This window comes from Palaemon carinicauda, chromosome 13, assembly GCF_036898095.1.
Source record: "Palaemon carinicauda isolate YSFRI2023 chromosome 13, ASM3689809v2, whole genome shotgun sequence".
Taxonomy (NCBI): Eukaryota; Metazoa; Arthropoda; class Malacostraca; order Decapoda; family Palaemonidae; genus Palaemon; species Palaemon carinicauda.
The window spans coordinates 39,382,426-39,399,245 of NC_090737.1; the positions used below are offsets into that span (position 1 = coordinate 39,382,426).

Sequence of the window (16,820 nt, forward strand, 5' to 3'; positions counted from 1 at the left end):
GAGGTCCCCTAAAGCCCTCTCCGAGTTTCTCCTCATTGTTTACTTTTTTACTGGAAGACTGCTGGGACACCTCCCATCCCAATTCTACACGTATCCCCTCCTTCCTATTCTAGATCAGGTCTTTGTGATGGAGTGGCAGAGACAGTCTGCTGTCTAAATTTTGGCCTTTAGTCCAAGAACCCAGACCGCATACAGTTTTGCAATGTCTTGGAAAATTTTTTGGTGTGACTTTAGCCAAGTTTCATATCTCAGATCTTTGAAACTGATATCTTCCTCGACAATTTCCTCACAATATAAGTAATCTTAAAAATGTTTTCCTACACTGCTGATGGTATGTGAAAGTACTGTAGATTATTATGTATGGAATGGAAGTCCATGGGATAGGATAGCCTGTTTACCATCTTTTTTGTTGATATGCATGTCAGTCAAACTTTTTTTTTTATTGAAATTCCTACAGAGTTGAAGGAAGAATGAATACAAACCAAATTCATACAGAAGTATATTATGCACTGATATGCAAGAAAGAATTCCTATCAATCTGTCTTTCAACATATCTGTTGTGTTATGATGTCATCACAAGTCCTATTACATAGCTGAAGTTATTTGTCTGACTCGATATAAAAACAAATCATCGTGGATGAAAGAAGATCATTATATGTGGTTTATCCTTGCATTGTCATATCAGCTCTTCTTGCACAGTTTGGAGACTTTCAATAAAACCTGATACTATAAATACAAATGTAGATTTATATGAAGGGATATAGTTGGTTTGTCTGTTCTTCTATCAGAGGGTCTCCCGTGTTTACTTTTTCAGCAGAACTCTCCCTATAGAGGTAGATGATCATGTATAGATTTGCATGGATGGAAATATTTCCTGTCTGTCTCCCTTAACTTTGCCTTTGCAACTCTTTCCACAAGAATTAAGGATTGCAAAAGAACTTGACACTTAGAACTGCTAACAGAAAATTATATATCAGTTTGTCTCATTTAGTTTGTTATGCATCACTAATGGGGTTTAGGTAATTGCAGCCAAACAGTAAACCGTATGGTATGAAGGAAGATGTTTGCCTGAAAGGTTGCTCACAAATGGCAGAGGCAAGGGACAGTGACAGTGCGCTAGAGACTGACCCTACAGTATATGCATATGATCAGCACCCAAACCACCCTCTTCATCAAGCTAGAACCAGGGACAAGAATGTTGAGATTACATACATACAAGAAACGTGAGCAGGCGATCCGCCAGACAGCGACACCACAATCCTGTCATTGTGACTTATTTTTGCCTTATCTTTGCAATGTAACATACATGTCATTCAAACTTGGTGCAAAAGCAAACCATTGAATGTGAATGTGCACAAAAGCAAGTCATTTATCTGTCTGTCTATCAGTGTGCCTTTCATACTTGCCTTGCCATTTTAGCTCCTACATGACTGAGGATGTTCATACCAGTTCTGCCCACACAGTAAGAGGAATTTCACTCAACTTCCTTTCTACTCTTGCATTACTTATAATGGTGTCTTCAATATTTCATCAATCAAGATGCTCGTAAGGGAAGTGGGAGGCTGGTTTAGATTTTTTATTGCTCTATCATTATTTTCACGGTTTTGGTATTATTGCCTTTTTTAATGCTAATTTTGCTACTTTTTTCTCTAACTTTCTTCAGTTGATAGTTTCTTTGCCTACTTTCCATGATGGATAAATCCGCTGTACGATATTCCCATTTCTTTCACATTCCATATACAGTATCTTGTTGTTAGTCCTTATTCACAAAGTCTCAAGCACTATAGTTTCCCCTAGCTTAACTAGTCATAACTAGTCGAGTCTTTGAGACCTCCTCAAACTTGATAGTACTGTATCTAGTAGTGTCTGCAACCTCTCCATCCTTGTGAGCTAGGATATGGGGAGTTTGGTCTACCTGTTGAGTCATTAGCAGTCATTACTTGGCCCTCCCTGGTTCTACCTTGATGGACAATTGTCTTGGGTGCTGATCATATGGTCAGTCTTTAGGGCATTGTCCCGTCACTGTCCTTTGCCTCTGCCAATAATGAGAGACCTTTAAGCAGCTATGCACTGCAAAATGTTTCAACTTAACAAATAACTTTGGGTTATGAATCATTAGTAGTATGTAATTTGTCATATTCAGTATTCTCCATTATTTAGGCGAGACCATTGTTTATGACCTATTAACACTGAACATGACCTTCACACTGAAAATAGCTGTCATCACCAACATTCATGCTTCACAGACACACCTGGTCGCGAGAAAATTGCCAAAGGAATGCCCTTTGATTCTGTCTTCTTTAATACAGTTCAGCTGGAATGGTCTTTGAAGAGAATATGATCTGGAGATTGTTCACATCTAATTTTCATTTTCTCTATCTTTGACCTTTGGAAGTTGAAAGATTACATGGATTGGAATCTCATAGCTTACTGCGTTTGTTGTTTCCCCACTTTTCATTACCACCTCCAATGAAGTTGGAAGGAGGTTATGTTTTTTCCCCTGTTTGTGTGTTTATTTGTGAACACCTTCCTGGCCACAATTTTAATTGTAGAGTAATGAAACTTGCAGGGATTAACTTATGTAAAAAATTAGAAATTATTTATTTTTTTGAGGTCAAGGTCATGGTCAAGCAAAATGTCCAATTCATGTAATAAGCCATAAGTTTGGACATCGTTGTCACGGAGACTTCAAACTTGGTTCATATATGAGTGTATTAAAATCCACACTAATTAATACATATGAAGGTTAAGGTCGAGAAATAAGCTGCTGCGGAAGATGTCCACGCTCTACTGAGTGTCCCTCTAGTTTGAACATTTTTATTAAGGACATATACTGTACCGGTATTTTAGCAATTACTAATCCTAAGATATTTTATATTCTTCATTCATTACTTTTCATGTAGTTTATTTATTTCCTTTCCTCATTGTGCTATTTTTCCTTGTTGAAACCCTTGTGCTTATGGCATTCTACTTTTTCAAGAAGGATGTTAGCTTAGCTAGTAATAATAATGATGATAATAGTTGTCATTGGTGGCCGATGTGGTAACGTCCCTGACTGGTGATCGCCAGACTTGGGTTCGAGTTCCACTCAAACTCGTTAGTTTCTTTGGCCACTGCAACCTCACCATCCTTGTGAGCTAAGGATGGGGTGTTTTGGGGGATTCTGTAGGTGTATCTTGCTGAGTCATCAGCAGCATTGCCTGGCCCTCCTTATTCCTAGCTTGGGTTGAGAGGGGCTTGGGTGCTGATCATATGCATACAGTATATGATCAGTTTCTAGGGCATTGTCCTACTTGATAGGGCAATGTCACTGCATTCATGAGCGGCTTTAAAACCTTTAAACCTTTACTGTACTCTACTATGAAGCACTTGCATTGAGCAGCTCATTAAATATATATAAATATTGCTGATCCAGAAAAAGGATTACTTTAATGTGTATAGAAGTAACCTTTGTCCTGGTTCTCTTAGGTGTAATCTAACACGTATTTATACATTCTATATATGCCAAGATCCACTACAGTATCATTCAGTTAAGACAAGCGTTATTTAGTATTTTACTTAGTAATCGTTATGTTGATCACCTGTTTGAAGGAAACCAGGATTTTCAGATATCCCATCCAGTATTTTAAAAGTATACAACATTATTTTTTCTCAACTTTGCCATTGGACATTTCTACATGTTTGAGGCACCTAACTCCATATAATATTCTCTACAATAAAGATTTCAAACATGAAATGATGAGTTGTTCCCATACTAACTAACCTTCCATTATTTATTTGGATATTCTTTCAGCAGCCGTTAGAGGTAGCCATTAGACTTTAAATGCGAGGTGGCAACCCTTAGTGGGTAGGCAGGTGGTGGCTGGGGGGTTACCCAGCCTCCTATATATATACTCTCACGGCTGTGAGACGTCACTTTTTTCTTTTGGCTCAGTAGATATCGGACGTGTCCGCTCTCTTCCTGACTGTCTTTGAACTCTTTAATTTGTTTGCTTCCTCTTGGCAGGTGTGTGTCCTTCTTCTATGATTGCCTTCATCATGCGAACTTGTCCAGGGCAAGAGGGTGCCGCATGCGTGACCTTCCTTTCGTTGTTGGAAACCGACCTGCACTCTCTGTGTCCTACGTGTTAAGGGCATCGTTGCGAGCAGAGCTCGCCCTGCGTAGTGTAGGGAGTTATTTGCCTCCCAACGGGAGAGATTTGTAAGGCACAGGAAGAAGAAGGGTAAGAGTGATCGTTCTCCCTCAGGGGCGAGCGGGACGTGTTCTTCTTCCCACACCCCCAAATCACTTTCAAAAGCTCCTTTTCGCAAGCGCTCTCTTGAGGGACGAGCAACCAGGAGCGCAGATCGCTCATCTTCAGGGCAACCCCAGGGTATGGGGGACGTTGTTACTTCCCCTAAAAGAGCACCTTCTCCTCCAGCCGCTGGCGAGCCTTTTTCCCTTGCAGATTTATTTCAGTTGAGGTTGTCCTTAGGGATTTCGGGACCCTCTTCGAAGGAGAAGCTGCAGCGCCCTCTTCAGCGTAGTGCCACGAGGTAACCTTCTCCAGAGCCGTCAACATCTCACGCTCCGGAATTGAGCGAGGTCCATCTGTAGCCTTCCCCCGGTCCTTCCACGCATGACGACGAACTCTCTTTTCTTCCCGGGACCTCGTCGTCCCTTAATCCTCAACCCTCTGTTTCTTCCTACATGAACCCCCTGGTTGCAGGTGATGATCTTCCGGGGAGCAGCGCGCCTTCCATCAGCAGCGCTAAAGGATGAGTATCGCCATCGTCTCGCCCTTCTAGAATGTCTTCCCTTGAAGATCGTAATGATCGTAAGTCATCAGGATCAGAGCGCTCTTCGCTTAGAAGACGCTCACGCTCTAGAGCTTCGCGCTCATGAAACCGTAGGTCTCAACACTCTCCTAGGAGGCGTTTCTAGTCATGAGGACGAGTCTCCCGATCGCTATCTTCATGATCACGAGACAGGTCTAGACCTAGGTCCAGACGCTCACGTTCTAGATCGTCCAGATCTAGATAACAAGGACGAGGTATCGCTAGTTTGTGAAACCGACGCTCACGTTCGCGAGTTAGGCACTCGCGACATTCACGCCGTTCTCGAACGAGAGCTAGATGCTCGCTTTCACGAACATCAAGATCATGAACCGCACGTTCACGATTAAGGTGTAGACGATCCCCGTCTAGAGGTAGAGGTAGGCGTACGCACAGTCCATCAGCTCGTAGCTCTTCAACCAGTCCTTCCAAACGACCTCGGACCGAACCTGACGATGAGCTTGAACACTCCTCAAACGGGCGTCCAACTAAAGCCTTAGTGCCTTTCACAGCCTGGGAAGTCTTAGCTAAGTGCTCACCTACGCGACACTTGGAGACACGTCCCAATGTGGCGCGTTCTCCTTCAAGAGTAGTTCCTACTCAGAGGCCTCCTCTGCCAACTTTGTTGGATGTAGGTGCTCCTCTAGGGCAGAAGGAAGTCGTGATACCTTCCTCTTCCTTGATGTCTCCTAGTGCTTCTGTTGCGAGCACTTCTGCTTGCGAAACGCATCCCTTGATGCGTAAAGTTCGCAAGTTTGTTCGTGAATCTCACGATTTCACGAGCAAATCGGCAAACTTCGTGAGCATTTTGCTAGTAGATGTGACGGGATCGTGAGCAAGTGCGAATCTAACACTTCCTCTCACCCTTCTATATCTTCCACTTCCACCGGAAGACCAACAACCTTCCCAGAAGGGTTTAAAGAGCCACCAAATAAGTTTGCTAACATTCCAATTAGTCCGGACCTACCTCTGCGTCCAAAGGAAAGTATTCCTCTGCCCAGAGGTTATCTCCTCCGTCGGCTGGACATCCTACTAGGGTTTCACCCCGGGGACACTCGTCTAGGGACCTCCAAAGCAGATATAGGGAGACAAAGCTTCCTCCGTGGGCATCGACCTTCATGGCTGATATCTTGAAGGCTCTGAAGTTGGCACCTTCAGCGCCACAACCCCGACTGTTCAGTCAGGGCGACCCCTAGGATACCGTTGGAACTCTCGTCGAGTTCGTCAATTGAGAATGAGAACCCTAGTATGAAGTCGACGACAGAGAAAGTGCACAGATCACATCCGCCCCGATTGCGTGCTGAAGGCCAAGCCCCTGCAGATTCGTACATGGCTAACTTGCCTTTCAAGGCAGTGAAGTCAATGGAGATCATCACGAAGAAGCAGAGGAGACGGATGAGAGGCGTGACCACCTCACGCTGATATCATCCATCCTAGGACGAAATGGGATTTAGGCTTGCCCAGGGGATTGCAATCCATCCCTTTTATCCTCAGGACATTGAGGTAGTGCCTCCGGACCAGCGTCCGGTTCCTGTTCCTAAGATCTCGGAGGAACGCACCACGCGAAGGGAGTCGAAGGACTCTTAAGACGAAACCAAAGAACACCTTGGCAAGGGAAGCTGGGGAGGCTGAGGCACAGACGCAGTCCCCAGTGGCGGGTCCTTCCACAACTTCAATTGACGACCCTGACCTACCCCCAGGCTCTAGACGTTAGCCTGGAGGTGGACGACCCCTTAGACTCAATGAAAATCTTCCACAGGTGGCGAGTCCGAACTATCACTCCGAACAGGAGAGGAAAGAGTCGCAGCATACCTTTTGGCAGGTCCTCGCCTGTATAAGGGCCATTAACTGTTTATCCACTCCTGGTTCTGCCACCTAGGAAGGGAAGGATATGGTGCTGGGTGAGATTTTCGAGACCCAGAAGCCTTCGCGGTCCAGTGCAGCCTTGCCCTGGTCCAAAGGCCTAACTGCTGCCAAGAGAAAGAATATCTTTCAGATAGCTGGAACGTCCAATTCCTTGAGGGCAGGTTCCTCCTCTCGGTCTCTTCCACTTCCTTTTGTGTTACAAAGGAAGTATTATGAGATCGAAGAGGAACCACACTCCACCATGTCCCTTGACCCTTCGATAGAGTCCTTAACGAAGGATGTCTCCACTCAGATCCTCTCCTCTGTGACGGCCTCACTGTCGATGCTCAAGATCCTGAACATAGAGAGAGGCGCGATGTATGCCATGCAGGCTGCTTCATGGCTGGACTTATGGTTAGGATCACTAGGATTCGTGGTTCGCTACCACGATTTGTCGAAAGAGTCGGCCTGGAAGATGTTGGAGTCCTCCTTACTGTCAGGTATCCGGACTCTTGAGTTCCTATCACACCACGTAAGTCAACTTGTGGGCGAATGCCATACTCAAGAGGAGGGATACCGTCATAGTACGGTTCCATAAGCATATGCCGAAAATGGAGGTCTCTCAGTCCTATGGTAGACCTTCCCAGTCTTCTCGGCCTCAGCAATCACCTTCCTCTAACCAGTCAACTACCAGGTCCTCGGGACCTTCAAAGTTGTCTAAGTGGCCCAAGGGACAGAAGGGGCCCAAGTCCTTCAAGGGAAATAAGGGAGGTGGCCGAGGTGGCTACTACCACTAGGAATGGTAATCCTCAACACCTACCACCTGTGGGGGAATGCCTACAGCGCTGCTGGTAGAGGTGGCAGCTTCACGGGACAGATCCCTGGACGGTCGATGTGATCACCCTAGGATATCGCGTCCCATTCACTTAAACTCTCCCTCCTCTGACTCGGGATCCAGTACATCTCGGTTTCTATGTGAAGGGATCCGCAAAGGAGCTTGCCCTCAGGGCTGAAGTCAAGTCCATGCTGCAGAAGGGTGCTCTCCAAGAGATAGTGGACAGGTCTCCAGGCTTTTACAGTTGGCTCTTTCTGGTGAAAAAGACAACAGGAAGCTGGAGACCAGTCATCGATCTCTCCCCTCTGAACAAGTTTGTCCAACAAGACTCGGTTCAGAATGGAGACAGCAGACACGGTCATTCAAGAGGTACATCCAAGGGAGTTCATGTGCACACTGGAACTGAAGGATGCTTACTTCCAGATCCCAATACACACGTCTTCAAGGAAATATTTAAAATTCATTCACAAGGAAAGATATACCAATTCAAGGTTCTATGCCTCAGTCTTGCAACAGCCCCTCAGGTGTTTACCAGAGTGTTCACCTTAGTGTCATCTTGGGCTCACAGGAACGGCATCCATCTTCTCAGATATCTAGACAACTGGCTGATCCTAGCAGACTTGGAGACAACCCTTCTTCGTCACTGAGACATGCTTCTCGAGTTTTGTCAGGATCTGGGAATCCTGATAAATTGCGAGAAGTCATCACTGCAACCTTCACGGAGACTGGTATACATCGGAATGATCATAGACACCATCCTAGAGAAAGTCTTCCCATCAGATGAAAGAGTACACAGGCTGAAGGAAGTGGCTGCTCCCTTCTTCCTGAAAGAAGTTCTTCCGGCCTCCCGTTGGCAGAGTTTGTTAGGCCATCTAACCTCTCATCTGTCTTGTTCCAAACGGCCACTTCATGATAAGATCCCTGCAATGGCAGCTGAAGTCCATGTGGAACCAACACTCCGACCCACCGGACACCCAAGTTCCCATAACTCAGGATCAGGTGACTGATTTGAGTTGATGGATGGCAGACAAAAACCTTCGGCTAGGCCAGAACCTTCTCGTTCCCCCTCCGGATTTGATGCTCTTCACAGATACGTCAAAAGAAGTGTGAGGGGCCCACCTACTGTATCATACGATCTCCGGCCTTTGGTAAAGAATCAGAAAGGTACCAGCACATAAATCTGCTAGAGATGAGAGTAGCCTACCTAGCTCTCCATTAGTTCCAACAGTTGCTGGCAGGTCACTCTGTGGTGTTGATGAGCGACATCCCAGTAGTGGCTTACCTATACAAGCAGGGCAGTACCATTTCGCAGCCTCTATGCCATCTTACAGTAAAGATCCTCAAATGGTCAGAAGAACATTCGGTGGCTCTATCAGCTCACTTCATTCCTAGCAAGAAGGATGTGTTCGCGAACTATCTGGATAGAATGATTCAGAGAGTAGGTTCCAAATGTTCTTGGAATCAACAGATAGCCAACAAAGTCCTGACTTTGTGGAGTTCCCCGACTGTAGACCTGTTCGCAACATCTCTGAACAGCAAGCTCCCGCTTTACTGTTCTTCAGTCCCGGACCCTTTGGCTCTATGGCAAGATGCATTCCAACAACAGTGGGACAACATCGACTTATACGCCTTTCCCCCGTTTTGTCTGATGAGAAGACTGCTCAACAAAACCAGAGCATCCAAAGATCTGTTGATGACCCTTGTAGCTCCGCAATGGCATCATGTAGACTGGTTCCCAGACCTCCTACAACTGCTCGTAGACCGACCAAGAGAGCTCCCTCCACAACCAGATCTACTCAAACAGCCACATGCGAACACCTTCCATAAGGCCGTGAAGTCACTTCGACTTCATGCGAGGAGACTATCCAGCGTCACCTCACTCAGAAGAACTTTTCACGGCAAGTTGCGGAACTAATGTCCGGACACTTGCGTAGATCCTCAGCCTTGGTCAACCAGGCCAAGAGGAGAGTCTTCTGTGGTTGGTGTCGTGAAAGGCATATCTCTCCACTCCATCCCGCTATTCCAGTAATGGCGGAGTTTCTTTTATACCTTTGAGAAGAAAAGCTCCTTTAAGTATCGGGGGTGAAAGGCTATCATTCAGCCTTGAGCCTCACCTTCAGGCTGAAAGGGAATGACAGTTCTTCTTCGTTGGAGCTTTCTCTACTCATACGGAGTCATTAGATCACTTTCCCCAAGTTAGAGATCAGGCCTTCTCCTTGGAACGTGGTTCACATACTAAGGTCCCTAATAGGGCCTCCCTACGAACCATTACACCATACAACTGACCGAAATCTTAGGTTGAAGATGGCGTTCCTGCTCGCTTTAGCCTCGGCAAAGAGAGTTGGTGAATTTCATGGCCTTTCATATGACATTGCCCATTCAACGGATGGGGGGAAGTGATGCTCAGCTTCGTCCCTGAGTTTATTGCTGAGACTCAAAATCCCGGGGTGCTGGACCTTAAATTTGGGTCCTTTCAGATTTCGAGTCTTTGGTCTGTAACCAACAACCCAGATCAGTTGTTACTTTGCCTAGTGAGGAGTTTGAGATACTATCTTAAACGCACTGCAGCATCATAGCCCTGACTGTTTGTTAATTCAGGCAGAGTAAAGAGGAGGATCACCAAGAACACAGTATCCTCCTGGATACGCCAGGTGATCGAAAGAGCCCTGGCTCCAGATCCTCCTCAAGCTCGTCGACCTAGAGCTCACAAGGTCAGGGGAATTAGTACTTCCCTGGCGTTCAAACAACTTTTCTGTGTTGCAGGTCCTCCAAGCTGGTCTTTGGAAAAGTCAAACCACATTCACAGCACATTACCTCAAAAACGAGACCCACAGGAGGCTCGATACGTTTACAATCGGTCCTGTGGTTGCTGCTCAACAGGTGGTTTAAGATACCTCAGGCTCCTTGATGGACAAGTAGCAGTTGGATGAGGGCATTGGTTACCCTGTTTAAGATGGGGATAAATGAGAAGAATGTCTGGCTTTCCTTCCTTCATCTTCCCCTCTCTTTGGGGTATAGCACCATGGGCCCCTCTGCATCCTGGCTTCAACCTCTTCAGGTAATTATCACTTCCCTTGTGTAGCCTAGTATAAGTAATAATTTTATACTGTCAACGTCCCCATTGCTTTTGCGAGGGAACAATGGGTATGTCTGATTGTTTTTCTTATTTAAAAACTCAAATGTTTCATACAAATAACAACCTCTATTTTACTAAATTGCACAGGCTGCGACAAATAACAACCTCTATTTTACTAAATTTCACAGGCCGCGAGTATACTCACTTTGTATATTTCAGCGAGGTGTCAAAGTTTTCCATAGACCACAGTCATATACTGTTCTAGGTAAAACCGGGTCAATGTCCATGCCAGATCTAGGACTTCCACCCACGTAAGAGTGAGTCATCTACATAGAAAACGGAAGGTTTGTTAATATGGGAAGAAATGACAAATTTGGATATAATTTGTATTTTTCCCAAACTAATACAAACCTGGAGTTATTTATATAAATTTGCCAGCCATCACCTGTGCCCCAGAAGTCCTGCCTGCAATAAAAAGTGACGTCTCACAGCTGTGAGAGTATATATAGAGGTGGCTCTGTACTCCCTAGCCACCCCCTACCTAGCCGCTAAGCTGTTAGGCAGGGTTGCCACCTTGCATTTAAAGTCTAATGGCTACCTCCAGCTGCCGCTGAAAGAATATCCACATAAATAACTCCAAGTTTTGTATTAGTTAGGGAAAAATACAAATTCTCCCCGAATTAGTCATGTTTTTTCTCTCTCTCTCAAAGCCAGTTTGGACATCATTGCTTTCAATAAATGTTGCAAGTAATACCCAATTATTCTCTCTTTTTCTCTTTGTTTACCTTTTTCTTTATCAGCAAGTCAAGTTTCAAGGAGTATTAACAAGAAGTTGTCTGCTTTACAGTATTTGTCTTGAAATAGGTGATTATAAACAGTTGCTTCAATTAAACTATGGTGAATTTGTTATTTGTAGGTGTACAGTATTGTTTTGCTGTTATTCGCAAAATTTTGTAAATGACTGTATTACTGTTTGTTTCTACACCGGCACAAACCCTAGGAGTGTGATATCAGCGCAGGTATACCTTGGTTGTTAAAATTTGTAATAAGGCGTCGGTAGTTATTGGCACGGATAGCAGGGAACACACCAGCACACACACACATCAACATGCCAAGAAGCCATTTTGACTTAACAGAGCAGTACGGATATAGTCGGTATTCCTAATTTGGCTGCTTTGATTTTCTTTTTCTCTACAGAGCTTGTGGTTGGTGTGTGTGCTGAATGGAGAAACAACGTTAAGGCATATGGTCCTGCCCTGGAGTTGCTGGCTAGAAATGCGCCACCTTCATTTCTTGTGCCCTTCTTGCAGGGCCATGGCTGCTCGCAGTCTTCCCCTGTAAGTACAGTAGTGCAGTAAATGATCATTGCCTAAGTGGATAGAATATGGCAAGAGAAAGAAAAAGAAGCCAAAGCGAGATTCTTCCCCTTCATGGGTTCTTCCTCTAGGCCAAAGAAGTTCACAAGTACTCTTCTTTTGCCCTTAGGTATTCTATCCCTTGAGCCTCTTCATCTTCCCCCTGTGAGGGAGGAAGGTGACCCAGATCTTCTGTACCCACTAGTGACGTGTGAGGTGGTATTGGCTAATTGCCTCAGGGAATCAAGTGAACCTATCCCAATACTGTACTTCGTAGTGAGCTTGATGACAAAGAGGACAAGTCTTTGGCTCTAAAGGCACTGTAGCCTTCCTTGGCCTTGAAGGGCATTCTGTCTACTGAGATATTGTGGCATGTCCTCACTAGGACTTCACAGTCTCTCTTTGCTGTGGCAGAAGCAGTGCCGGACATGACCCCTTCCAGTTGGCCCCAGACTACTGTTGGTGACAGTTCCTCACCTTCAGTAGCCCTGTCGCCCTCTGATAAGGAATTCCTGTTGACGACTTCTGGGAAAGGAAGGAAATGGCTTCCCCCCCCCCACCTCTCCTTCCAAACTTCTTTTGACCTCCTGCAGAAGAGGCTCATACACACTTTACAAAAGGGAAAAGAAAGCATATCTTTTGTGCCTAACCTGTTGCTCCTTTTCACATGAGTGACAATGGTGCCTCCAGTTCCCACTGGGGATATTCACTCCTAGCAAGCACTCATCTGTTCACGGGCACTTAGATGTTGGCCAGTTCATACCTATCAATAAGAGTTCCAGGGTGCAGTCACCCTTGCCTCTTGGGTACTCCCATGAGCGTGCACATGCTCCTTTGTTTTCAATACAATACAGTAGTGAAATTATAGATTCACTCTCACCTAGTGAGGAGTACATTACTCTCCTGGTCGCTCATTTGCTCTCTAATATTCATTGCTCCATTAGAATTGATAGATAATCTATACATTCGGGTTCTTTTTCCAATGAGATGTACCGTCTCTTTGCGTGTGTGTGTGTACATCTGTACTCAAGACCTCTGTTGAACGCTCCAAATATCATGCAAAGGTGCACTCTCCTGTTCACATCTGCCGTCTTGTGCCTGAGTGTCTCTTTGCAAAATCTCACCTACCAAATTGCTTACAAGACCATGAGTACATTTTCCTGACCATGTGCGAGCACACCCCTGGTCGCTAGTGCTCACGGGGGCTCTCGCCCTCGCCAGAAAAGATACCAGTAATCATATGCAACCAGACTAATGGAGTTTCTCGATGGATATCCAAGTTTTTTTTACAGTTGCCGGTTCCTTGTGGAAAAGTCATCTTGGGCTGGTGGCCAGAAAGTGATCTCTCCCCCATTGAATGAGTATGTTCTGTAGACTCGACTCCATTCAAAATGGAGATAGCAACCCCATATGAGAGGCCATCTGGAGGAACAATTTTATACTCTTTCTAGACCTGAAAGACATACTTCCAAATACCAGTCCATCAGTATACAAGGACATTCCTGAGCTTCATCCTTGGCAGGAAGTTTTTTCAGTTCAAAGTCTTGCTTCAGACTGCCAATCACCCCCAAGTAGGTAGTAGGTTGGCCAGGACACCAGGCCACCGTTAGAGTGTTATGGGGCCCTTTGACTGGCCAGACAGTACTACGTTGGATCCTCTCTGGTTGCGGTTCATTTTCCCTTTGCTTACACATACACTGAATAGTCTGGCCTATTCTTTACAGAGTCTCCTCTGTCCTCATACACCTGACTACACTGAGATTACCAAACAATTTTTCTTTGCCCAAGGGGTTAAACACTGCACTGTAATTGTTCAGTGGCTACTTTCCTCTTGGTAAGGGTAGAAGAGAGACTTTAGCTATGGTAAGCAGCTCATGTAGGAGGAGGACACTCCAAAATCAAACCATTGTTCTCTAGTCTTGTAGTGCCATAGCCTCTGTACCGTAGTCTTCCACTGTCTTGGGTTAGAGTTCTCTTGCTTGAGGGTACAATTGGGTGCACACTTCTATCTAATTTTGCTTCCTCTTGTTTTGTTAAAGTTTTTATAGTTTATATAGGAAATATTTATTTTAATGCTATTACTGTTCTTGAAATATTTCATTTTTCCTGGTTTCCATTCTTCACTGGGCTATTTTCCCTGTTGGGGCCCCTGGGCTTATAGCATCATGCTTTTCCAACTAGGGTTGTAGCTTAGCTAGTAATAATAATGTGTTCACTTGCATCTTCACGCTAGTCTCGACTTTGATTCATGCCAGGGGCATGTACTAAAGTATCGAGACGATTAGTTGATCCTTATCCTCCTACTAGAGACCCTACCTGCAACATCGGCACAAGTTTATCTCCTTTTGCCTTGATTTGGGGAATCGTAGTAAACCTAGAGAAATCCAACCTCACTTCCTAGCCGAGGACGGAATACCTGGAAATGTTGATAAATATCTCAACTGTGAGAGTTTTTCCAGTAGACGTTCACATTAGCAGACTCAGGAGGTTAGCACAACCTTTCTTGTTCAACAGCTACTGACTGAACAGTGGCAACAACTTCTTGGACACCTCCTTCATGGAGTAGCTCATTCCACAAGGGCATCTCCCCCAGTGGAGTTTGAAGAGATGCTGTACAGCAGCCCCAGACCTGCCTCACCACCTTTTTACAATAGAACAAGAAGTACAGGACAATCTAGTCTGGTGCCCAATGGACATGAACCACATCAAGGGAATTCGAGTGGCCACCTATGGAGATGCTGTTGCTCATGGACGTATCAGAGGAGGAATGAGGCTGCCTCAGGGTGCTGGTCCAAGAAAGAAAAGAGCCTGCACATTAATTTGACACTATGATCATCCTATCAGTCTGAGAGGCCACTCTGTATTGTTGATGCGCTACAACAAAACTGTCGTGGAATATTACCAGAGTTATAAGGTCCCAAAAAGGCTGCTGTATGAACTTGTAAGGCAAGCATCAGATAAAGACCCTACTCAGTAGACAGCATTTCTTATAATATTGTCCTTCTGAGGGGTCAAAAAAGGTCTCCTTTACCTTCATTCCAGAGTTTGTTGCTAAAACCTAGAATCCCATTTTGGAATATCCAAGGTTTGAGATCTTCTCCCTCTCCTCCCTTAGGGATATGAGATCCATAGCATTTGTTTTTTTTCCCTGTGAGGACACTAAAGCAAACCCTGTCCTCCAGACCGTAGCATCAAAACCTGTCCATTAGCTCTGGTAAGCATTAGAAGAAAACCTCCAAAAAACATCATCTACTAGCTTCAAGAAAAATAAGGAGAGAGTATTCTTATTCAGGTGGGAATCCCAAAGAACCTGCACATGCACAAGCTCAGAAAGTCTTGCAGGTTGCTGAGATACTAGCCTTTCAGAAAAACCTACCAGTGGCACAAGTTTTGAAGGCAGGTGTCTGAAAATGTCGTGCAACCTTCATAGCCACTACCTTAACCCTGGATAGGTATGCTACTCGGACACCCCTTTAAGGGTATACTCGGTCATGAACGACCCCGACTCCGAAAAAAATTCAGGAAAAATTCAGTTATGCATCAATCTGTATTGTTTGACTTGCTAAAAATACTTCAAAGAATGCTAAAAATTACTGAAAATATAAATGATACCCATCTACAAAATAACTATTTATTGGAAATATATTAAAAATTTAAGTATACAAAAAAAAAAGACGACGTAAATATTCACAAAAAATAGAAATATACATATACACATAAATCCCTTTAGGGACACCTTCTTAGATGGCAAAGCAACAGCGTGTAATTGCTGAAAATGAGTGCGACCCATAGAAGTCAAGATCTGAAATGAGAAAAAAAGGGTAAATATTTTTGGCCAAAAAAATTTCTCCAAATTTCATGAATTTTTTGGGGTACCCAAATGAAATAGGAAGAGGCTCATTTTTTTATAGAATAAACTCATATTATCCTAGAACAGAAATACATAATAAAATGTGCACTAAGATGTAATTTACTGTTATAACAGGGGCGAAATCTAAAGGTCATTTTTTGACGGCCTAGTTCACAATGTAAATTTCTTATGAAAATCATTGTATCTCCTATAAAATATGATATTTATGCATTAAATTATACCAAAATATCACGAATTCTATACAGAACAAGAATATATAGAGATATGCCAACTTACCTTTCGGGTATGTCAACAAAATGGCCGCAGACCGCAACAACTCTTACAGCCCAATCTACCACTTGGAATGAAGAATGGGGTTGCAAGCTCCATATTATCATCAACATCTCTTTTTAACTCCATTAGAAGTGTGTTGATGACATCCATGCCGAGGGAATACTGTCTGCTGGCCATTATTGAAGATAAATTCAAAATAAATAGAAAAAAAATCAAATTTGCAAAAAAACCAAAAAAATCAGAAATTAGCATTTGAGGGAAAATGGACCTCATGGCAATATATGGCATCTAAGCCAAAACCAATGTCATGCAAGTGGTAGACACACCATCCACCCACACTTTCCAACTATAAAGAACCAAACAAGTATCAACACTGTTCGACAATTTATAATTATGTAATAACTTTGCTGTTTGATCACTTACCCCTATAAAGGTATTCACGGTCGAGGTCGACCCCTGGGGGGGTAAAAAAACGGGGAAGGAGGGAAGTTAGACGAAAATCAGTCCTAAAGCAGACAATGGCATGTAGACTAGTCACCCCTTGCAGGTCGATCACTTCCATATTCGAGACAGCTGATGATTTATGGGGAAAAAACAGGTTTTGAAAATGCTGTAGGGGTCGCAAACGACCCATCATACCTTTCCAGGGTTAAGGAATATGCCCACAAGTTCTTTGACACATTTTCCTTATAATCTGTTGTAGCTGCTCATCAGGTGTTGTAGCATACCAAGCTCCCTCACAGAACAAGA

The 16,820-nt window shown here is 44.2% G+C and overlaps 1 protein-coding gene across 2 annotated transcripts in view; it reads left to right on the forward strand.

Moving 5' to 3' along the window:
• Window positions 1–16,820, forward strand: part of LOC137652288 (uncharacterized) — a 90,310-nt gene that overhangs the window by 20,209 nt on the left and 53,281 nt on the right. The window lies entirely within an intron of this gene.